General features: G+C 38.6%; 1 protein-coding gene across 12 annotated transcripts in view; it reads left to right on the top strand.

Moving 5' to 3' along the window:
* Positions 1-25,247, top strand: part of ZNF280D (zinc finger protein 280D) — a 305,658-nt gene that overhangs the window by 166,847 nt on the left and 113,564 nt on the right. For 4 of the 12 annotated variants that reach the window (XM_032417673.1, XM_032417679.1, XM_032417678.1 and 1 more), the window contains exon 1: positions 8,338-8,481. The exons of 6 other annotated variants lie outside the window; for them this stretch is intronic. The gene's annotated coding sequence lies outside the window, so the exon portion shown is untranslated. Of the gene's footprint in view, positions 1-8,337; positions 8,482-15,567; positions 15,691-25,247 lie in introns of those variants that run through there. 2 more of the 12 variants (XM_032417674.1, XM_032417676.1) reach the window with 1 other exon arrangement.

Below are 25,247 nucleotides of genomic sequence, written 5' to 3'. Positions count from 1 at the left end.
TTATCCATAGTATCTAGCACACCATGTTAAGGAGCATGAGTTATGTCTTAAGGCCAATGCAAAAAATGGATATATTTCTAAAGCATGGATGTTACATACTTAGATTTGCTTTTTAGAAAGCATGTTGGAAGGAATTAATTGCAGGAGTGTACAATAGAAGATATTGTCACTCAAGTGAGATAGAGGAACTAGAAATCAAGAGTAGGGTAAGAATTGGAAAGATGCGAAGAAGGTAGAACCTTCAGAAGTTGGTATAGGGTTGATGGGTTATGATGGACACTAGAGAAGGTTCTCCTTTTGAGGGTTACTCCCAGGATTCAGGGTTGGACAGTTGGAGGGATGCCGATATGGCTGAACAAAACAAAATAGAGAAAAAGAAGGGAGCATAGTAGATTAAGTGTTAGAAATGTTGAGTTCTTAGGTCCTGTGGGATGTCCAAATGGGATTGTCAAGTATATGATGAGGTATATGGCTCTGAGGCTTTGCAGAGGGGTGTGCTTTGAAGATATAAATTCAGGAATCATGAAAATAGAGATAAAAGTCAATGTCATAGGAAAATTCAGTAACAATGTATTTGGATAACTAATACTAGGTACTCAAAAAAATAATCCCCAAATCCCAGAGACTTAACATATTAAAGTTTATTTTTCACCTTATAGTCTAGTGAATATTTACGTGTTTGTTGCGGGGGGTGTTTCTGTTCCATTAATCATTCAGAAACCCCAGGTTACTTCTACCTAGTACCTCCACTGTTTCCTAGGGCTTCAAGGACTCTGGTAGATCTCCGCACATGACCAACTGAAGAACAAAAAGGTCTGGGAAGAATGTAAAGAGGTGTTAGAAGTGTTGTTAGCTAGAAGTGTTGTTAGCACACATCTTCTCAAACTATCTGTAGCAAAGGACCACTTTTTAAAAACTTTCCAATCTGTTGCAGACTATTACTTTTGTAAAAGACAATAAAGATGCTGTGAGAATGTTTAATTTCTATAAAAGTTTCTAAACATTTTCATTTGCTGTACTTACCTTGTTATGGATGAGAAACAAATAAATCATGGAACAATACTGGTCTCTGAACCATACTTCGGTAGCATTGGCGTAAACCACTTCTGATGACATTCCACTGGCCTGAACAAGTTACATGCTGCTAATTGAATGTAAAAGGGATGGGAAATGTTCAGAGGAGGAAAGTAAGTGATTATCTCCATTTTTTTTAAAGATTTTTTACTGATTTATTTGACAGAGAGAAAGACAGCGAGAGAGGGAACACAAGCAGGCGGAGTGGGAGAGGGAGAAGCAGGTTTCCCACTGAGCAGGGAGCCCGATGCGGGGCTCGATCCCAGGACCCTGGGATCATGACCTGAGCCGAAGGCAGCTGCTTAACTGACTGAGCCACCCAGGCACCCTATCTCCGTCTTTAATCCACCCTTCTAGTCCCAAATACCATTTATCTTTTCCTCCCTCACACTAACCTCTTTCCAAGGGAGAGAACCCAAAGTCCCATCAAGTCATTCATTGCATCTAGCTTAAAGTCCCAGATGGGGCACAGATTTCTTCATCAGATCTGGATGTGACTTTTCTTGGTCTGGTGACCTATGACCTATGAACTAAAAAGACAAACAATCCACTCCTCCCACCCAATATAGGATGGTAGAAGTGAAAGAGGATAGCTGCAAAAGACACTCTTGGTAGGAAAGGAGCAGAATGTGAGACATGGCAGTTACAGCTTCAGAACAATTCTGAAATCCTGCTTACAAGACATTTTGAAGGCCCTTTATACCAGGGGTGAAGAAGTTTCCTTGGTTAGGTGTTAAACCTCTAATTCTTCTTTTGGTGAGATACTCTCTATATTAGGGTTTTCCAGAGAAACTACCAATAGGTGGTAAATAGATATAGATACGTATCTTCATTTTTTAAAAAAATTATTTATTTATTTGGCAGAGAGAGAGAGAGAGAGCACACACAAGCAGGGGGAGTGGCAGAGGGAGAGGGAGAAGCAGACTCCCTGCTGAGTGGGGAGCACAATGCGGGGCTCAATCCCAGGACCCCGGGATCATGACCTGAGCCGAAGGCAGACACTTAACCAACTGAGCCACCCAGGCGCCCCTCTTCATTTCTATATATCTGTATCTGTATCTATACCTAGCTGGAGAACCAAAAAGCCAGTGGTGTGTTTGGTACAAATCTGAAGGCTGAGAATGAGGGGAGCTGATGGTGTAAGTCCTGATCCGAGTCCAAAGGCCCAAGAGCCAAGAGTCCTGATATCCGAGGGTAGGAGAAGGTGGACATCCTAGCTCAAGCAGAGAGAGTGAATTCACTCTCCCTCTGTCTTTTTTGTTCCATTTAGGCCCTCAACAGGTTGTATGATGCCCACGCACATTGGTGAAGGCAATCTTCTTTACTGAGTCTACTGATTCAAATGCTTCTCTCTTTTGGAAACACTCTCATAGACAGAAATAATGTTTCACCAGCTGTCTGGACATCCCTTAGCCCAGTCAAGTCAACACGTCAAGTTAACCAGGTTACTCTCTTTCTCCATTTCCTCTGGCTCTACCCTTGGGAAAGTTTTCCTTGTTTATAATCTTCCATGGCCATATCTGAATGAGACTTCACTCTCCTGGAGACTATAGAGATTTCATACTTGGAGAGGCTGTGGTCAACCAAAGATGGTTTTACAACTTTAACAATTAAAAATGATTTTAGATTAGGTGCATGGTTACTTTGACAATACAGCTTCCTCAAAAATGTAGTAGGCTTCTGATCCATTTGTTTCCAGTCAGTTCAATATGCCATTAAGAACCCAGAGTTCTTTCTGCGACTGTTTTAGATTGAATTCCCCAGAAGCAGATCCTAAGAAGAGGATTTGTGAACAATGACTTATTAAGAAAATTGTATGAGAGTGGGGAAAGCCAGACAAAGAAGAAGAGGAAGCCAAGTGTATCACTCAGGATCCAGTTAGGAGACGGGAGCATACTAATTATTTTAACAAAGAGAATTGAAAATAAAGAATTATTAATGGCAAAAAGATAACACTAAATATTATGGAGGTGGAGACTGCAGGAAGCAGCTACCACCTCTAGGGCTGAGGGAACAAAGAGGTTTGAATCACTAACAGTGTCTTAGTTCGAGCTGCTATAACAAAAACACCATAGACTGGTGGCTTAAACAACAAACATTTCTTTCCCACAGTCCGGAGGCTGGGAAGTCCAAGATCAAGTTGTGGCAGATTCAGTGCCTGGGGAGAACCAGCTTCCTGGCTTGTAGACATGAGCCTTCTTGCTGTATCCTGAAGGAGGGGTGGGGGGTGGGAGCAGGGACAGAAGGGGAGGGAGAGGGAGAGAGAAAGAGAGAAAGAGAAGAAGAAAGAACGAGAATGAGAGAATGAATGAGAGAGAGAGATCTCAAGGTTACTTCTGAAAGGCCCTGTCTCCAGATACTATCACAATGGGGGTAAGGGCTTCAACACATGAATTGGGCAGGGGTGGGGGGGGTTGGGGGGGGCACATATATGCAGTCCATAACAGACACTTAGAAGCTTGGGGGAATGGCCCCATGGAGCTGAAACTCAGACCTCTGAGAAAGGGGCACTGCTCACCTGGTGTTGGAGTCTCTGTGCTTGGAGCAGAGATACCATAGAGCTGGGACCCAGACTACTGAGGAGGGGGTGATGGTAGCTGGTGTTGATATCTCTGTGGGGGTACAATAAGACTAGTTCTGCAAATGTTGGGAAAACTGTAAAGTAGATTCAGCCTTTGCCGCAGGAACGAGTTGTCACTGTTGTTGGATTCATGAAGACAGAAACATAAAGCAAAGTAAACAGGAAGGAGCAAGGCCCTTCTTCCTCCTTCAGCCTTGCAGACTCCCTCTAGGGCCCTCTATTGGCGAAATGTAACCGGGAACAGCTGGCAAAGCCCAGAATGGCTCTGTAGAATACCGGCTCCCAGCATCCCGAAAGATGAGGTAAGAAGGGTGGCTTTGGTGCTGGCAGAATAGCTTAACATGCACATCAGCAGGGGTACATTAGACAAAAGACTACAGAAGGTCACTTCAGCCTGGTCCTACAGGGGAATTCTGGAGTGTAAGTCATGCCTCAAAGTTGTTCTCACCCAGGACAAGGAAGTTAGGGCATCCACACTCCTGCATTTATCAGTCCTTGGTTAAGAGCTGGTCTTATGGGCATATAAGTTCCCAGGTACTTTCAGTCTCTGTGAAGGCAGGCAAAGTGGTTCTAATAGCCTAAGGGTAGTCCCCTGTAAAAGAGCTGCAGATCCTGGCTGTTGGAAGTAAAGGCACAGTGGAGCTTGTGGCAAAGGGGAGCACCCAAAAAAGGTGGATAGATATCCAAAAGTAATGGTTGAAGCACCAAGAATATTCACCCCCCACCGCCCGGGGGACATGGTTCTAAAGGCTGCCTTATTTCTCTACTTTCTTAATCAAATCTCTCTCTCAATTTAATAGCTGCCTCTTCAATTATAAGATATGTTCTGGGGATCTAATGTATAGCCTAATACTGTATTGTATACTTGAAATTTGCTAAGAGAGTAGATTTTAAGCTGTCTCCCACACACATACAAAGTGACTGTAACTATTTGAGGGGATGGATGTGGTAACTAACCTTTGTGGTAATCATTTCACAATGGATATGTATATCAAATCATCATGTATACTTTATATACAATTTTGTCAGTTATACATCAATAAACCTGGGGAAAAAATAGTAGCTGCTTCTTTGAGGCTATCTGAAACAATAGATACTATCTGAAACAACATGTATAATCTGATCTTTTCCTAAAGGCTGAGTCATTCTGTTCAAATCCTACTGAGGCTCTTCCTTGCTCAAAGCCTTTTAAAATACAGCTCTTTCTCTTTGGAATCTAGAAGTATTGTGTTTTCAAACTCTGCAAGGCGGCCCAAATGCTGGATTCTCTCTATTTTCTTTCATTTTTTTTGTAAACTGGTTAATTCTGTTCCATGCTAATCTCTTTCTGGTAGTATTTTACAAATCATATAAAAAAATCACCAACATCTACTATTAATATTTTCAGAACTCTTCCCTTAGAGCTAGAAAATATGTACTTGTACTGATCTGCCTTCTAAGGTATTGTAGACAACAGTTTAGCCACTGCCTAATATGGATCTTTGGTTATCCAGCCTACTACACAGTTCCTCAATTCCCACCTGACTGCTATACTAAACTAATGCCACATATTTTGGATTTTTTGTTACAGTAGGCCACTATTTCTATTATTAATCAGGGTTAATGATTTAGTGACAAACAACCCTCAAATCTCAGTCATAACTCAGTAAAGGTTTATGTTTTGCTCTAATCAGTACAATGAGGATCAGTGTAGTAGATGTGCTCCTGTGCAATTATTAAGACCTGTGGTCCTTCCATCTGATGTTACTGCCATCCACTGGCTCCTCAAAATTTTCCATATCCGACTGACTGAAATGTGAAAAACAGAAAGGAACTATAAATCACTGGAGGTTTTAAGGGTCAGGCTTAGATTGGGAAATCACCGCCTACCTTGCACTGGCCAAATACAGTCCCATGGCCTGATACAGAAGTAAAGGAACTAGGAAATGTGGGTTTCCTGGGTATGCAAGAGGAAAGTACCATGGTGAGTATTTATTATTGTCTCCACCACAGTTAGGATGCTTTCACTTGTAAATAAACAGAAAACCCAACTAAAATTGGCTTTGTCAGGGAGGAGAACTTTTCTCCACCCTCTTAGATTTACTTTTTGGGGGCTTGTGAATTAAACTGACAAAAGGACAGGTTAGCAAGAGAAAAGACAGATTTTAATCACATACAAGGTAAAGGAGTTTACCAAGAAATGTGACTCAAAGGAGTGGTTAGAATTTGGGGCTTATATACCATTTTAATAGGTGAAGGGGAGGGGAGAGGGCACTTATATGAAAACAAATGACTTCTTGGAAGGGGGGTGGGGGAAAGAGTGCACTTAGGGGAAAACAATGACATTTAGGAAAGATAAATGGGCCCTTAGGAGAATAGATGGGAGAGATGATAGTTTGGTGACAATGACTCTAGGTGTGGTGACAATTCTCATTGTCTCTGGTGATAAGAGCCAATCTTCCCTGGTTGCTCCCTGGGAGGAGATTTATGACAATTGAGTTCTTTTGGGAGGCTCTGCTTTTAGGTAGATCAGAGATTTCAGAAACTCAGATGCCTTCAGCCTAAAAATAATTTTTATGTCACAGAGGCTTATTCTGGACCCCTTCAGCTTAAACAGAAAAGGGAATTTATTCACTCATATAACAGAGACGTCTAGAGGTAGCACAGGGTTTAGAATGGGTTTCAACTGGAGGCTTATGATGCTCTCAGAGATTGTCTGCCTTTCCCTATGATTGATTGACCCAGCCCTTCCTCCTCCACCTGTTAGCTTTATTATCAGTTGGCTTTCCTTAGTAAAAAAAAGTTGTAGCTCTTCCAGTATTCACATTCTAATGCCAATGCCATATCATCCAGAGAAAGAACTTCTCTTTTTCCCACAGTCAAACAAAAATCCTGGGCTTCACTCTGATTGGTTTCTGAAACAAAAACTGGTTCAAAGGGAGGTAAGGGTAATTCTAATAGTTTTAGGCTGGCTGGACTCTTGGAATTGGGGGTGGGTAGTGGTTATTCTACCCAAATTACATAGGTGAACACAATGAAGCTGTGAAATGGAAGCTGGGCAATCACCTATATCCATTACAGTCAGGGAAGGGTGTGGAGCATGACCTCACTTAAGGAAAATAAGTACTGTGAGGATACTTAAAGAGTAGGTACAGAATGTTAAGGGGCAGAAAATTGACACGTCAGAGGAAGAGAAACTCTTAAAAAATGATAGGAAAGTGTGGATAGGAAGTCAAGAGAGCCAAGAGAGTTATATTCTACAAGCCATGGAAGGAGTTTTAAGGATGAGTCATCAAAAAAGTCATCTAAATTACTTCATGTGTGTTGATTTCATACTCATTGGAAATCTTTTATAATTTGGCTTCTCATGTAAATGTTTCCTTTGAGTGAAAATGTGTCAACCCGAGTTTTCTGGTCTTCGGGGCAGATATGCTTTTCATGAAAGAAAGAAAAAAAAAAAGGAATAAATTTGAATTTCGGTTTGTACATCAGTCTCTAGTAAGTTTGGTTGGCATGAATCATCCCCTCGATTTAAATTAGCTCTAGGGTCTAACAACATGAAGTTTCTGTCTCTACACCTGGGACCAAACTATAGAACACAGAGTGAAATCTTCAGTTCATTTTCATTACCATAACATGCTTTGCAAACCATTAGAACTATATTTGAACTATAATGACTTAAGAATACGGCAAGATTTTTGAACTAGATTTCCAGTTTGTTATTTTGATTATTCTCTTTTCCTGCAAAGCTTACTTGCAGGGCCAGCAAGAAAGAGAAACCTGGATAGACTATCTCTGGCACGTTGGGAGGGAGTAGGTCATGGTTACCTATAGCCATTCCAGGTCTAGGGATAATTTAAGTGGTCTTTTGGTAAGATCGATCTGGGGGTGGTAAACCAATAAGGAAGTGACTGTAATGCTAAACACCGTAGAAAAGCTGGGGGCTGTCTGGATGAGAAAGAAGGAACTAATTCAAATAGGAAGAATTAGTTCAATTCAGTGATGGGTTTGTGCAATGATTGGTGTGTGTGTTACGGGTCTAAGGAAGCGAGACTGACTGATGTTGTGAGGACAACTGGGAGAGGAAACTTCCCTTACAGATCAGAATATAAGGTGTAGCAAGTTATTTACACAAGCAGTATCTTGCTAAGTGTTCTCGTAAATGCATTTAACATTTTTTAAAGTTATTACAGGGATCCATATGGCAGAGTTAGGAATTAAAGGAGACACAAGCGACATCGTATGTTTGAAACAAATATGGGAAAATTAGCCAATTATTAAAAGAAACCGACTCTGCTTCTCCTCTGGCTTATGTCTTCGCCCCTCACAGGCACAGTATTTCTTTGTAATGGCGCCTCTCTTCCTAGACCTTCTTACTTTCCAAGCCTGCGGAGCACTGGCTGTTAAACACAGGGAGGACCCGGAACTCACGTTCCCACGCCTTCGGCTGAGGTGCAGCCCCGACTTCGGGCTCGCTGCCCCGGGCGGGCCCGCAAGCAGGTGGCCACCCACAGCCCCGCCAGGCCCGGGCCCTGGCCCTCGCCAGCAGCCTGCGCATGGCGGGGCGCCGCGGCCTTCGAAGGCCTGTGACGCGACGCACATGCCCGCGCCCGCCTCCCGCGTCGGCGAGAAGAAAGGGAGCCCGGACGCGCGGAGGCTGACCCGGAGCCTACCCATGAGGCAGCGCGCCGGCTCCACGAGAACCCCCCCCTTCCCACGGCTCAGCTGCTGCTCCGCAATGGGAGCCGCCGCCGTCGCCGCTGTGTAGTTTTTCGTGCTCCTCCTTTTCCTCCTCCTCTTTCTCCTCCTCCTCAGGGCCCCAGTCAGGCCGATCCGCTCCGCTCACGGTAAGCGCCCCCCGCCCCCGCCCGCCCCGCGCTGCAGCAGGCAGAGGCCCTCCCGCGCGGCCTGCGCCGCCTCACTCCGGGGGCGCTGGGCCGGGGGTGTCGAGGCCGGCGCGGTTTGCCGAGAGCGCCCAGGGCGCGGGGGAGGGGACCGGCTGCGCGGCGGCGGCCGGACCGCCATCTTGCGCCGGCCCCGGCGGGGGAGGGATCCCAGCGCGACGCGGCAGACGGCTCGGTGCGGCAGGCCGGAGCCGCGCAGGCCTCCGCCGCCTCTTCTTCCGTCTCCTCCTCCGTCTCCTCCACCTCCTCCGCCTCCTCCACCTCCTCCAGCTCGCCTCCCAGGGCCTTGTGCCTGTTTGCCCCAGCCTGGGTTTGGCTTTTCTCTCTGCTACTCCCTTGGTCCGCCGTACATTTTGTGCCGATGTTTGGCGGGGACCCATGCTTCCCAAACAACAACGCTCCCCGGAGTGTCTTCATGGTAGCCCGAGACCGAAGGGGGTTCCGAACTTTCAGGCATCCCGGGCCCGAGGGCCCTTGTCTCCCCCGCCGCCCCCACCCTCCCGCCCAGGTGACGAGTCATCCCACGCTCACACCCTCATTCTTGTCAAAGGGACTTCCCTGCTCTGCCCTAGAAGTCCCGTTATTGTCTACAGAAGGGCCCTGAGGAGAAACGTGGACTTGGATACACAATTTACTGACCGAGCTTTCAGGTTTTACTTACTGAGACGGAAAGAATGAGCTCACTCTGAGGTTTTATCCAGCTCTAGAGATGGAGGGAGTTCCTCCCAACTTAGCTCAAGTTTGAAGGCTTTTAAGGAGAAATCTGCTAGAGAGGAGAAACGTCAAAGTGAACCCGCTTCTGCAAGCACGGGAAGACCTTGGTCCCAGGGGTTCTCTTTGTTTGCAGAGATTTGTTTTTTTAAAATTCTGTGAACGTGAACTTTATTGTTTTCAGACTTGGACTGGGTCTGAAGAATTTGACGTCTTTTAGTGCCATTAGACATAAAATTGAAACCTAAGAGAGAGTTTTTAAAGTGCAAAAGCCACCTCTTAGCATTTGTGCTAAGTCCTGCCTTGGGGGATTAGTGACAACTCAGGCTAAGAAATGGAAACTTGCTGTGCCATTGAAGGCACTGGTTTGCTTAGAGAATTGTTAGGGCTGTGTGCTCTTGACGTTTTAAAACATCAGTACAAATACCGTTATAATTGTATCTTGAATTTGTATCTGTCATTGATATGCTTGATTTGTACCTCAAGACCCCTTTTGCATTGGTCTGTTTATGGAACTGTTTCAAAGATGAGGAAAGAGAGCCTCAGGGAGACGTCTTTAATGAGGTCATGGCTAGGAAGTGATAGAACCATTTCTAGAACCTTAGGTCGTCTGAGTCCTTGTTCAGTGCTCAATTCACTATATTTCATTTTTTTGTGGGAATAAGGTGACTGAGGAGAAGCAAGGAGGCTCACCTACAAAATTTAAGAAATACTATTCAACTGCTCCTTTTACATTTTTGTTTTTAAGAGTTTACTTTTAGCTTTTCAACTTTTTATTCCTGAAGTTTTCATGTTATTTTTTTCCCCGAACATATTGAAAAGTTGAAGAATAGCCCATTTGGACTTTCATATGTACCACCTAGTTTTTAAAGTGTTGCCGTTTTGCCACGTTTCCTTTATCTGCCTATCTTACATGATTTTGGTGAACATTTTCAGAGCACATTGCAGATGTGACAATTCTATCGATGTGTCTGTATGGATGTCATAAGAATAAGACCAATTTTCTGTACAATACTTTTACAATACTGTAATCATACTTAAGAAGAATCTCTACAGTCTAATATAGGTATGTAGTATGTATTCACATTTTCCCCATTGTCCCGAAAATGTCCTTTTTAGTCACTTATTTTGGAACCAGTATCCAGTCACGCATTACATTTGCTGCTTTAGTTTTCTTCTAATTTAGTGTAGTTCCCTCTCTCTCTCTCTCTTTTTTTTGGGATGACATTGACCTTTTGTAGAGACCAGGCTACCAGTAGTCTTGTAGAATAACCCACATTCTGTATTTTACTAAGTTTCCTCTTCATTAGGTTTAAATTGTACCTTCTATCCCCTGTATTTTCTGTAAACTTGAAGTTAGATCTGAAGGCTTGTGTAGATCAGGCTGAATATTTTTGGCAAGAATACTTAAGTCATGCAGTGTACCTCACATTATACAACATCAGAAGGAACATAAAGGAGGGTTATCTGTTATCCTATTAGTAATCCTAAATTTGATCTCGCCAATAAAATCGTGACAGATTATCTTTGCACGCTAAGCTTTTTCTTTTGCAATTAGCAAGTAATGTAGGGAGTGATATTTTGGCATTAGTATTGGTATGAATTTACCTGCAGTAATCTGATAATGAGATCATTGGGAGCAGTCCCCTAGAAATGGGTGTTTGGGGGTGAAGGAAAGGAGCAGTTTTGGAGGACAGGACCAACTTAGTTTAGGGAACTTAGAGTTGCTGCTACCCTTTGGCATCAGAGCCTAGGCTGGTTAGGGGAGAGGAGGCTTAGAAAGTAGTTGTCAGAGACTTTGCCTTATTCGAAAGTTTGCTTAGGGCCCTTGTAGTGGTAACGAGCTGTGATTAATAGGAAAGTTCTGAGGGAGTTAAATGTTGGAGAACTACAAATCTCAGCATCCCCACTTCAACCCATTCGTACCAGTTAAGCTATCTATTCCAGTCTTCTTTAGTCCAGTGTTTTCCTATTCAGAATTGGCTTTTTTAGTAGGGGAGAGGAAAGCAAAGGAAAGGAATAGATAATTTTTGTACACTCTTCTCCCACACTTGCTTTATTTATTCAAGAGAACATTTAGAACCATACCAAGATTTTTTTTTTCTGTACAAATTCAACAGGGGATGTATCTGAATGGAATAACAATTTTGGTAAATAGAAAGTAAACTTAGTTTTAGGTGACAGGAAATTGGAGATTATTGACAACATTTTGTTACATTTCAAAAGTAACTTTTGAAAGGTGAGATATATTTATTTATGACATGTTCACTAATTAAATATATAGTCCTGGATAGTTTATCTTTTCCTGCTTCAAAGGACTCAAAAAATCTGATTTTTCAGTCAGGTTATTTTAAAGATATAAATAATGATTTACTTGGTAATTTGTATCAAACGTGTGTTTGGAATTTCTATTCATTTCTACAAAGCAATTTTCTTTTAAGGACTCTTCTAACTATCATTATACCAGGAAAAATAGCTACCGCTATTCACTATCTAGATTTAAAGGAACTATTTCTTTTTTTTTTTTACATTTTAAATTATTTTATATAATTTTCATTGTATAATTTATAGAAGAATAAAGGGATAATATAAAACAACTCATTAGAGCTTTTAATTAGAATTTAAACATAGTCTCTTTGTATATATCTTGAGACATGAAAAACAAATACATATCATGCATCTAATTGCATACCACCCCTACAGTGAATATGCACACTTTTTTAGTTTTTATATGCACGCAGAGAACATCTTCCTTTAGTCTTCCCACTTTGAGGATCTGTGCAAAAAAACGTTGTGATTGAAGGGTTAGACAAAATTCTCTTCCTAGTTCCTGCAAGTTCTTTTCCTAGTTGTATGAGGAAGATTCTTCTTGGTAGTTGAAGCTTACCATACACTGAAAGAGTTATCTGCACTATTATCAATCATAGTTCATCATTTTCAAGTCATTCCTTTGCAAGTATAGGTTCTGACCCTCTTAATGAGTATATCTACCTCTCCTGTAGTCTCATTTTATAATATGGCTCTCTTCATGTTAATTTATGCAAGATTTTTCTTTTTTTAAGATTTATTTATTTTTAGAGGGAGAGTGCGCAAGTGGGGGGAGAGGGAGAGAAAGAATCCTCAAGCAGATGCCCTGCTAAGAACGGGGCTTGATCCCAGGACCCTGATCTCATGACCTGAGCCGAAATCAAGAGCTGCTTGCTCAACCGACTGAGCCACCCAGGTGCCCCTGCAAGGGTTTTTGAAATTCATTTATGCTTGAGAATGCATTGAGCTGAGAAGAAAAACTAGTTTTTCTTATGACAGTAAGAATCATCAAATATGTATGAAGTCCAGATTATGTGCAATTGACTTTTCTTGCTTCCCATTTGTGAAAATCCATAGAAGTTCAACCCTATTCTTCCTGATATTGCCAAATCAAGAAAATTTCTTGCTGGGTAATACTAAGCCAGTTCTACACTTATAAAAATTTTGTCACAAGTTGTATTTCTGACAGAAATTTTAAATTCTTTTGTCCATTCTTGTAGTTTTTGTGTTAATCTTGGTTCTGCTCTTATTCCTTTTCTGATGCTCTGTGTAGATTTACATCTTTCAAGCTTAGGATGTTTCACTGTCCCATGTTGCCCAGATTTTTATGTACATTTTCCAGGTTTTGAAGGTGTATGTACCTGAAATGGGCAACACTCTGAATGTGACTACTTATCAGCTGTCATGTGAACCTGGAATGTATCCATCTTGTAAATACTGATTTGAGATTTAAAATACTTCTGCTACGTTCTAGCTTATCATTCCGGGCTTTTTTGCATGTGCATCATTAAATGCAATACTTAAAGAATTTTTTGAAACTTTTGAGGGTTCTTAATTTTGTTGAAGGGAGGCTGGCCATCTTCTTTGCTTCATAATTGCAAGATATTTTCAGTTCTAGATTTGTAGATACCAATTAGCATAACCAATCCAATGAATTTAAAAAATTTCCACATCATCTATTTCCTTCTAGTCACCTTCATATATTCCTGCATTCAACACTTGTCCACTTATGAACTGTACCAAGTTACTCTCCTCTGAAGATTCAGTCTGAGATTTCCCAAATTTCATCATTAAGTCTAAGGTGCTTGCTATCTATCTTTGCATTCATTTTTAGGTTCATCTAAATTGTAAAATGTGACCTCTGCCAGTTTTCTTCTGTTCCATAATGGGCAGAAAATAAAAGTTCTGAGTTCTTAACTATATTCAGTGAAAACTAAAGACAGATGAAGTAGATCAGGATATTCTGCGCTAACATATGCCACTTTGACCTAAGGATTATTTTGAGTGGACTGCAATTTAGAATTAACAGAAACAAAAACTGTTTTCTGTCCTCCTGTTATTTGCCTAAAAGCCAGTCATAAATATCCCTTTGTGAAGATGTTCTTTCCCCCTGGTAGTAGGAAAGGAAGAGTGACTCTTACTACTCGAGATGGAGGGTTAATACCAAGATGAGTTTGCATAAACAGACCTAATGAGAATAACCCTTATCTTCCATTAGTTCTCCCATGTATTTTCTAGTTACTTCTCCATGATTTATTGTCTCTCAAAGCCCTAATACCCTTTCCTTTGTTAAAATGGTATATAAGACCTTGAATCTGACCACTTCTTTGAGACTGACTTCTTTTTTGTGAATTCCCGTGTATATAAATATTAATAAAAATTATGTGCTTTTCCTCCTGTTAATCTGTTTTTTGTTAGTTTAATCCCCAGGTCCCCAGGTACTGCAACATAAAAGGGTAGAGGTAAAGTTTCTTCTTTTGCAGACTGCAAGGATGATGTCTTCAATCATATGTTTTTGAAAGTTGATGCAATATTTTGTGCAAAACAATAAGAAAATTGAAAGATAAGAAAAGTGAAAGATAATGCATAGTGATGATTTATTTCATTGTTGCATTAACCTTCTAGGCAATTAAATCATTCTTATGTTTTCTTATTATTTTGATTTTTTTGGTAAGCATAGTTGGGAATATTTGTTTAGGGAATATTTGTTTAGCAATGGTGAAGTAATACCTAGGATGATGGAATTAGCAAAATATTTCAAGAGGTAGGAAAAACAAAATCACTAAAATCACATAATGTATCTTAGACTTATAAAAGGAATCTATAAGCTTACATAGTAATTGTAAAATACAATGAGTTTTATTCTATTTAAAAGTAATAAGATACTGTTTGAAGATTTCTAGGAAACAATAAAAGCCATAAAATGTCAATCTTTACAACTAGAACTACTCAAGAAAGAAAAAAACTAAAATTGTTTCTATGGATTCTAAGAGTATATTGAAAGTTAATGGTTAATTTGGACCATTAGATAGAGTTCCACCCCTTTCCAACACACATATTATGCCTCCCTGCCTCTCCATCTAGTAACATGATAGTTTTTTCAGCTGTTTCCACTCCATCTCTAATGAATGTAGGTAGTACTTAGAAAGTTATCCCTTGAGGTTTCTGTTCCAAAATATTTTTGTTGTTACCATTTTTTCTTCCCTTCCCAACTTTACCTTCAGAGCTCATCTGCAGTAAAAAATGATTAACTGAAACCCTGTAGGATCAAGGTGTAATATTTAGGCTTTTTGGCGAACTGGATTAAACAAAAAATATTTTTTATTTCAAATATTTTTTATTGCAAACATTTCTGCTTTTTTGGTTGAGTACATCATGATGAGCACAGTGTGAGTTTTTGGAATGGTACATGTTTTGCTTTACACTCTGCTTGATAAATGCTTTTTCTTAGAGTTGTACTATTCATGTGAATACTCCCTGTTTAAAGTTACTATTTTACTCTTTGGATTGGTATATACAAAATTTTTGACCAGCCAGTATAGCCAGGATAGTAATTTAGCTCGCCTTTTTAAACAAAGGCTTTGAATTGATTTATGTAGTGTAGCAGTTCTCTGACTGTGGTCTTGGGGACTTGAGGTGCTTTCAGGGGTTCTGTAAGATCCTCTCTTTACTACTTACCTAACTTCTGAGGCTGGGTTTTCTTCATTTCAATAGAACAATGTAATGCAACAGATTAAATGTAGAAGCAGGTAAGATAATGCAGCTGTCTTTATTAAGACAGCTAGCTATTAATGCGTTTTGCAATAATGTAAAACAATGCCACTCCTAAATTTTTGTTTTGGAAAATATTTTTCACACAACTATTTATATTAATATGTAATGGGTTTATAGTCATTTTTAAGTAAATTAATATATCTTAAATTTCTGAGGTTGGGGTTTGTGGACTTCTAAGATTTCATCATTAGACGTTAAACACATACTTTTTTTCTTTTTTTTTTCTTTTTTTGCTAGGTTTGGGATTTCTTCAGCATGACAACTGCTTGAATGAGGGCTGTTAACCAAAGCAAAGATCGTTAGTCTACGAAATAATCTGCTCCTTGCTTCTAGGCTCTACCCCTGTGTGACCCTTATTTTGTGCGTAATTGTTACCTTTGGCAAGTTTGAGAAGCAAAACATGAAGGGCTTGGGAGGGGTCTGAGTGTTTTAGATGTAGGTAGTCCGTATCTCCTGCTTTGTTTACTCATTTTGCTTTTCCCAGTCAGCATTTAAGATTATCTGACTTTATACAAGGATTGCTGAGTACTATAGAAAGGCCCTAATCAACAAAATGGCTTTATTAAGGTCCATGGGTAGAAATAATAATGGACCTCTCAATTTTATTGAATAGAAAAAAGTAAATAAGAAAATTGGCCCTACTTTTTTGACACTACATTGTTGGTATTTATGTTTGAGGAGTTATAACACAAGAGATGTCTTTCTAATCTTTTATTGTAGTATTTTAGAGATTACAAAGTATATTCATAGATCATATTTCATCCTCAGAAAAATGCTTCTTTGAGATGGGTGGTATTATCATCATCAGTCCTTTACAGATGAGGGAACTGAGTCTCAAAAAGTTCATTTCACTCATTGTAATACTTACTGGGTGCCAGATGCTGTATATTAATTTTGTAGGATATGATGCCTTGGTCTTCCCTCATTCCAACCTCAGCCTTGTAATCTCAGGATTGCATGTTCTTTTCTTGGGTTAGATAGCATAGGAGTAGCCTGGCAGCACCAACCACTGGTGGAAGTGTCAGTTCCTAGAACATTTGGCCTGTTCTGTACCTCACTGCATTCTGGAAGCTTCTAGGATAACGCAGCTCTGCATGGATTGGTGGAGAGTTTTAGGACATTATTAATTTGTTGGTTCTGTGTTAAATGGATGAAATCAGATCTGGATGCTCCGAGGCTGAGTATAAAGTGAATTTTACAAAGTAAATCTTACTATGGGCGTGAGGTTTTAAGGGCATGAACAAATACACAGTGAATGGAAAATGAAGGGTGTTGTAGGAAATATTTTGAAGGAAGACGATAGGACTGGGGAATTGATTAGATATGATAAGTAAAAGAGGGAAACACTGAAAAGAAATTTTAAGATGGGGCGCTTTGGTGGCTTTAGTTGGTTAAGCATCTGACTCTTAATCTTGGCTGAGATGTTGATCTCGGGGTTGTGAGTTCAAGCCTCGTGTTGAACCCTCAGGCACTGGGCTTGGATCCTACTTAAAAAAAAAAAATTGTTAAAAAATTTTTAAGGACTCAAGATCAGAATGATGACAGTTTCATTGGTGGTAAAAGAGAAGTGCAAAGGTAGAACTAATTTTTATAAACTGAGGTAAGGTTAACATAACATTAAGTTCACCATTTAAATTATTTTAAAGTGTACAATTCAGTGGTATTTAGTACACTCACCGTGTTAAACAAAAATCAGCACTACTCCCAGAATAGTAGTTTCAGCTTCTCAAAAGGAAACCCATTACCCATTAAGTAGTCACTCCCCATTCTCCCCACCCCACAGGCCTTAGCAACCACCGATGTACTTTCTGTCTCTATGGATTTGCCTATTCTGGACACTTGATATTAATAGAGTTATACAATATGTGACTGACTTCTTTCACTTAGCATAATGTTCTTAAGGTTCATCCATTTAGCATGTATCAGTACTTCATTTTTTTACTGCTAAATAATATTCCATTGTATGGATATATCTTTATTCATTTATCAGTTGATGAACATTTGGCTTGTTTTCACTTCTTGGCTATTAATGAATAATGCTGTAGGACTAATTTTTATGGAGAAGTTATGTTCAGTTCTGGAAATACTGAATTTGAGGTGAGTTTATTTTTTTTTATTTTTTTTAAGATTTTATTTATTTATTTGACAGAGAGAGACACAGCGAGAGAGGGAACACAAGCAGGGGGGAGTGGGAGAGGGAGAAGTAGGCTCCCTGCAGAGCAGGGAGCCCGATGTGGGACTCGATCCCAGGACCCTGGGATCATGACCTGAGCCAAAGGCAGTCGCTTAACCGACTGAGCCACCCAGGCGCCCTGAGGTGAGTTTAAATGTCCAGATAGCAGTTTTCAGCTGTTATGAGATGACAGGCTGGAACTTAGTTGAGGAGTCAGGGTTGGAGATTATTATTTGATGATTTTATAGGCTGCTATTGAGAACTGATAGCTAAGACTGTGGGATTTATTAGATATGTCATTTAGGGAACAATTTGTGTAGGGCTGAGGAGTAAACTCTATGAAAAACCTGATTTTACACTATTTAAGGAGCAAGAGAATATGGAGAATCTGTATAGAGTTAAATAGGAGGAGGTGGGTAGAGAACCAGTCTGTTGTCATATAAAAAATTTTTGAGGAGGATGTTTCAAGAAGTTGGGATAAAACACATGTAAGATAAGGAAAATGTAAGTGAAGAAAGGGTAATTTGATTTGGCAAGGGGGGGTTATTGGGATCTTCAGATGGATACCTTCAGCAGAATACTGTGCAGTAGAAAATGTAGTAGCTGCACTGCTGTGCTCAGCTTAGTTTTGACTGATAGGATGGGTGGTGATAACTAGAGCAAAAGGACTGCAGCCTGGATCAGGGTCAGCAGGGGTTTTACTTGGATGAAAAGGACTTGGTGCAAAGAGAGATTCCCCATATCCTTATGAAGAAGGGTTCCTTTTACATAGAAGCTTTTGAATCCTTGCTCTACTCTTAGTTGTGTTACTTTGGGCAAGGTACTTAACCTCTATAAATCAGTTTCTGCAGCTGTAAAGTGAGGATGATAATAGTGTCTACATCATAGAGTTTTGGAGGATTAGACCAAGTAATGTATGCATTTAACTAATGTTAGCTAATGGTATTGAAAGTTGTTATTATAAATAGCATAATTTGTAATTAGGATAACGTAATAGTATATAATGAATTAAGTAGTTGTGTTGAAGCTCAACACGAGGAATGAAATTCTCTAGTTTACTCAAAACAAGTAAATATTACTAATATTGTTATTGTTATTATCACTTGAACCACAAAGAATAAGTTATCCTCTTTTCTTCTTTCTCATGACAAACTTAAAAATATCTGTAAATGGCTTTTACTTCTACCACCTCTACCCCACAGTCTCATGTTTCCTAGGTTAAATATCTTTAGTCTTTTGACCTAGACAGAGCTCTAAATCTAATTCATTATAATAGACATCTGTTTTTGCTACATGGCATCTTCCCTCCTACTTTGGTAATAGATACCCTGATTTTCCTTTGGGAAAATCTTTATCTTACTGGTTTTTTTGTTTGTTTTTGGTTGGTTGGTTGGCTGGTTGGTTGGGTCTCTATCTCTGGTACCAGGGGGAGCAGGTGATGTAGGACTAAACCTATTACAAGTCCTTAGCAATAATGATTGGATTTGGGAAGGGCATATGACTTAAGCCAAGCCAGTCAATTCCAATCAGAGCTTGTCCTCTTATTAGTGTCCTAGACTTGAATCTTGGAAAGTGTTAAGTTGGAGCTGGTATAGTCATTCACAGTGGGGAGCCTCTTCTGAGGGTAGAAACAACATAGAGAAAGTGAAACCCAGGAATGGAGATAGAAAAACTAGATTTACATATCATTGTTTAAATTGTACCTGTATTTAGTTCTGTAAATGAGCCAAGGAATTCTCTTTTGCTTAAGCCAGTTTGAGTTGGGTTTTCTGTTCCTTATAGTTTAAAGAGTCATAGCCAATACACAGTATGCCAAGTGGGGATTAATTAAGACAGAATAGAATAAAACCACTGTCTCTTTGGTTTTAGACTCAAATTCTGTTATTTTTGACACTGTATCACGAATCTGATCATACCAGTTCTTGCTGAAAATCCCCTCATTGGCTTTCCATTGCTCTTAGGTTAAGGGAAAAATTCCTAACATGATCTCTGGGGTGCTGTGTTGTTTGACTTCTGTCTTATCTCCTACATATACCCCCTTGCTTTTCTTTTCCACTCACACTAGTTTTTTTTTTTTTCTTTCAGTTTCTCATATTTCCTGTGACATAGATCTTTTGCACATGCTGTTCTTTCTTCATGGAATGCTTCCTTTCTTTCCTTTCCTGTCCTGTCCTTTTTCCTATTAACTCCAATCAAGGCTGAGTTCCAATCTGTTCCCTCTTTCTTTCTTTTGCCTGTTCACTGTTAAGATTCCTGCATGTACGATCTTTTTTTAAAATGACATTTGAAATGTTTGGTTTATTTAAAAAATAATACTGTATATCTGTAGTCTCCTCTTTTGGGGGACCTTTTCTCCTATTCTTGGGGTGACCATTTTTCAGAACACAGTATTCTGCTTAAAATAAAAATTAGAATCTTTCAGAAATTGGTTAAGATTTGATGAGGTATCTTCTAAAGTTTCTATGATCCCCCAGTATTTTGCCTATAGTATTTAGCTGCTAAGTGATCATCTGTTTCTAATTGTACATTTTGTGTGGTTGAAATGTGCCCTCTTCAAGAATAAGTCTGTAGTTTGTAACAGTAACTGACTAACTGGACTGATTCTAAAAAAAGATAGGTACTGAGTTTTCTAACAATAAAGCATTTTAAAAAATAAGAGGCATAAAAGTGGGAAGTACTGATTTGAAATTTGGTTTCATCTGCTTAATGTTTGTAAATAAATTTAATAAGCTAGTTTCTTTATAAAATTTCATGTTTAAACATCTGAATTTTATGAAACAGTTGTGGGTCTTTTTCAGTTATATAGGGTTTACTGCTTACGCTTTTTAAGGTTTGTATTTGTGTGATTTATATGCCAAGGTGCACATCATCATTCTCCGTTTTTCTAACCCTGTTACAGTTAATTTCCATGGTAGAATCAATAGCTGATGGATATTAAGGTGATATAAAAGTGGAATTTTTAAAATGAATCTCTGTCCTCAGAAGACTGTGTATGTTTTTAAGATAATGAACATTAAAATGAATTTTCTAGTATCACCTTGAGATCGTTGGAAATTCTTGAGAGATCACAGAACCGGGGTTGGAAATATTATATTGTTACTCATAGTTAACAACCCACTTTGACTCCTTAAAGCTCTATTCATTTGGGATTAGAATTCTAAAATTATAGACCTCCATTTCGGTATGCCATTAGTCGCAAAGACTGAAGAATTGTTTATAAAATGAAATAGAACATAAACCAAAGCTTTAAAGACAGTGGAATGATTTGAATACCTGATTTCTTGTGGAATTTGTGAGAGGAAAAAAATGACAATGTTTTGATGACCCTATGTCATCCAAATCATTCCACTGAAAAACTCTTCTAAGTAAATAAGTAAAATTGTTAAAGGTTACAGCTAGCTTGTTAATCTTAGACAAAATTTATGAGTTAGTTGAACATTATTTGTATATGCTATCCTTATTTTGAATAAAAATTTTCAGTATTTAAGATGATTCTATTAATTTTGGTTTTGTATTTTCCTTTTTATGTTAATCTGGTTTTTGTTGTTGCTAATTTCTTGGTTAGGAATGCAAGCCCCCAATTAAACATTTTTATGATGAGAAAAAAGCAGAGATTAACTTTTTAATACAGTTTCTCAGATTATTTCATTGAATAACTTTTGGGGTCTGGGGAGATGGAAAATTTAACCATTCACCATATTCCTCAATTTTTTTTATTTTACTTGCTGCTTACTCAGTTTTAAAAAGGATTTTTTTTAGGGCCACCTAGGTGGCTCAGTCGGTTAAGTAGCTGCCTTCGTTCAGCTCAGGTCGTGATCCCAGGGTCCTGGGATCAAGCCCCATGTCGGGCTCCCTGCTCAGCGGAGAGCCTGCTACTCCCTCTCCCTCTGCTTGCCGCTCTGCCTACTTGTGCTCTCTCTCTGTCAAATAAATAAAAAATTAAAAAAAAAAAATTAAAAAAGTAAGGATTTTTTTAGAAATTAAAATACAGTGATGCATGTAAAATGAATGTTTTTTTTTTTTTGGAAATGGTATAAGGCACTTTATCCAAATGCTAATTTTTGTATGTTGGTATTTTTGAATTACTTGTTTTATTCTATGAGACTAGTAGTATATAATTTAACAGTATTGATAAATTGTAGGAATGTGTGTTTATATGAAGGTTTAAAATTTTTTATGTGTTTTCACTAGTTTATAAATGCTTCTTAAAAAGATGAAAATATGGTAGGATAGATTTGACAGCTACATTCTAGAAGGTATACTTACAAAGCTAACATTTCATCATGTGAAATACTACTGTAATGAAGATCTTAAAAAACAAAATAATTTCTAAATGCTCAGCTGATAGCTTGTAAATTCTAGTATAGTAACAAAATTGTGAACTGTTCTTAGAGTTCTTGAAAATGGTATTTATTAAGCACAGAGTTAAAAATTGTTGAGATTTATTGGATGATTTCTGTGTCTCAGGCACTGAGCTCTGTGCTTTATGTTTGTTATCTAATTTAATCTTCACTATAACTTTATGAAATAAGTTACATACATATAGTAAAGCAAGGCACAGAGATTAACTTTCCCAAGGTCATCCAGGTAATAAATGGTTGAGTCAGAATTTGAATGTGGCATTCATTCTTCACCATGTTTTACTGTTTATTATTAATAAATGTTTAAAGTATACAGTATAGAGCTAAATTAAGCGGTAGAGATTATTAGTTGACCTAAGAGCTGAGACCCAGAATTGTAACGTGATTTGATTGAAAGTTGTAGCAGTGCTGGTGCTATGACTTGGTTCTTCTGGCTTCTAGCCTAATGCTCTTCTTTTTTTTATGTGCGGACTCTACAGTTGTGGTTTGTGAAATTGCTTAATCTTTATCAGAAAGTAAATAGAACTATATCTAGTACATAGCACACCTGTGCCATACTGTGTGCTTATGTACCAGATCAAATGCATTACCTTTATTTAACACAGTGATATTGTATCGGGTGAGACCTCTCAATGGATAAAAGTAAATTTTTCAAGCAATTAAAAATTTAGACCTACATATCCATCGATTTTTTAAATTTCTGTATAAAAATTATTTAAGATATTGTTTAATTTTAGATATATAAAAGCTGAAACAAAAAATAGTAAGATAGGAATTAAAATTATTTATATGAGCAGTCTCCAGTAGTGAAAGAATTATTTTCTGAAAAGTCTTTGATTAGTCAGTTAATTGGATTTCATGTTTTTCTTCATAGAAACAAGTGTATTAAACAGGTCATGAAATGAGTCAGTAGCTGAAATTGAGTGTTCTCTTTTTCTGGCCATTTTGGGGCTCAGTGTGAGCTGTAGAAGCTATTAGAACGTTTTGGAACTTTGAGATCCTCACTGCGTATCTTTGCTGGATATTCCACTTCAGTGGCAGCTGATTTAATCCTTCATAGAATTCTGTGCCTTACCACCAAAATTCTGAAGTGGTGACCTGAGAGGTTTTTATGGTGGTAATTTTGGCATGCTTCAGTGGCAGAGATGCCAAAGGAATCCATGAAAGTGTTTAATAACCAGAACAAAATATGGCAGTGATTCTTTAGTCCAGTGTTGTCCAGTAGAAATGTTCTGTAGCTGTACTGTCCAATACAGTAGCCACCAGTCACATGTGACTTTGAGCATTTGAAATGTGGCTAGTAAAACTGAGGAACTGAATTTTAATTTTATTTAATTTTAATTAATTTAAACGTAAATAGTCCCATGTGGCTAATGGCTACTGTATTACATAGTGCAGCTTTCGGCTGAAATTATGGTTCTAATTACATCTGAGGATTTCCAGCTTTATAGTGTGTTTGAGACTGTATCAGTTGAGGTTTCTAAGTAGGTTACTGTGGTCCTTAAGCTTTTGAAGTAGGTTATCTTAAACTCATCTCTATCATAATAGGCAGTAGATGTCTGTTCAAATAGATAAGTCATTCATTAATTGAATATTTGTAAATTGAATACTAATTTCAGAGTTTTGGTAAGAGATATTTATATGATCACTTAGCAAAAAATATTATATATATGTCAACTATTTAATATTCAGTATAACCATTATTATAACCCAATAACTATTCAAATAAAAAAATATTACATATGAGTTTCATAAGCTGTGTAATTGTGGCTCTTGAAAAATATTCTGTATTCTTGGTAACAAGTAGGTCCTTAACATGAGCAAAAATCGTCATGTATTTATCTCCTTGACATAGTCATAACACTGATATTAGTTTAGAGATAAGCTACAACTATTCAAATAATTGAGTTAATGAGATTTATTTATTTATTAAAGATTTATTTATTTATTTATTTGACAGAGACACAGTGAGAGAGGGAACACAAGCAGAGGGGGTGGAAGAGGGAGAAGCAGGCCTCCCGCCGAGCAGGGAGCCCAATGCGGGGCTCAATCCCAGGACCCTGGGATCATGACCTGAACCGAAGGCAGATGCTTAATGACTGAGCCACCCAGGCACCCCGAGTTAATGAGATTTAAATAGACTTCAGAACTTGGTGAATTCAGTTAAACACAAGATTCAGTAGAGTCTTGGTGCATGGGTGGCTCAGTAGGTTAAGCATCCAACTTTTGATTTTGGCTCAGGTCATGATCTGGGGTCATGGGATTGAGTCCCATGTGGGGCTCTGCACTCAGCAGGGTGTCTGCTTGAGGATTCTCTCTCCTTTTCTGCACCTCCCTCCGCTCGTGTTCTCTCTCTCAAATAAATAAATGAATCTTTAAAAAAAAAAAGATTCATTAGAGTCTCTTGTGATAGTAGTTAAAACATTTGTAACAGTAGCTTCTGAAGTTAAAATAATAGTTATTTTTCCCTGTGGATTAATGCAGTCCAAATAAATTGGAACCTAAAAAGCAAGAAAATTTGCTTGTGTCAGCCTGAGGATAAGGAGAAATACAAAGATTGAATTAGTGTGCATTTTAGTATTTTAGGTGTCTGCTGTCTAGTTTTTATCTTTTTTTGCTTTATAACTAAAAGTTATTTTAAAATTTGTAAATTTTATAAAATTTATGCTGTTGTGTGTGTGGGAATCCAGAATAATTCTTGTTTTAAATAAATGAATTAAAATTTCTTTTTGATAATTTTTATTCTAATAGCAATCGTTTTTCAATCCCAAAGAAATATAGATATACTAGATTATAAATTTCTGAAGGCAAGGACTATGACTTACTCATTTTTGTTTTTTTCCCTAGAACTTAGCACATCATCTTGCATTCAGAAGGCAATGAGTAGTTATTATTTTTATATTTTTTAGTAATCTCTGCACCCAACCTGGGCCTCGAACCCACGACCTGAGAACAAGAGTCATATGCTTTTCTGACTGAGCCAGCCAGGCACCGAAAGAGTAGTTATTTATGAATGAATTAATCTGTGATGAAATATGTCCAATTACTTTTCTTTCCTTTTTAAGGTCTTTGATAAAAAATCAGAAATATATAAACTAAAATTTATTTTTATTTATTTATTTTTAAGATTTTATTTATTTGTTTGACAGAGACAGCAAGAGAGGGAACACAAGCAGGGGGAGTGGGAGAGGGAGAAGCAGGCTCCCCACTGAGCATGGAGCCCAATGCGGGGCTCGATCCCGGGACCCCGGGATCATGACGTGGGCCGAAGGCAGACGCTTAATGACTGAGCCACCCAGGCGCCCCTAAACTAAAATTGGTTTAAAGTTATGTTTTCTTGGGATGCCTGGGTGGCTTAGCCAGTTAAGCGGCTCCCTGCGGCT

This window comes from Phoca vitulina, unplaced genomic scaffold, assembly GCF_004348235.1.
Source record: "Phoca vitulina isolate PV1807 unplaced genomic scaffold, GSC_HSeal_1.0 scaffold20, whole genome shotgun sequence".
NCBI lineage: Eukaryota > Metazoa > Chordata > Mammalia > Carnivora > Phocidae > Phoca > Phoca vitulina.
This window is presented reverse-complemented; position numbering and strand designations above follow the sequence as displayed.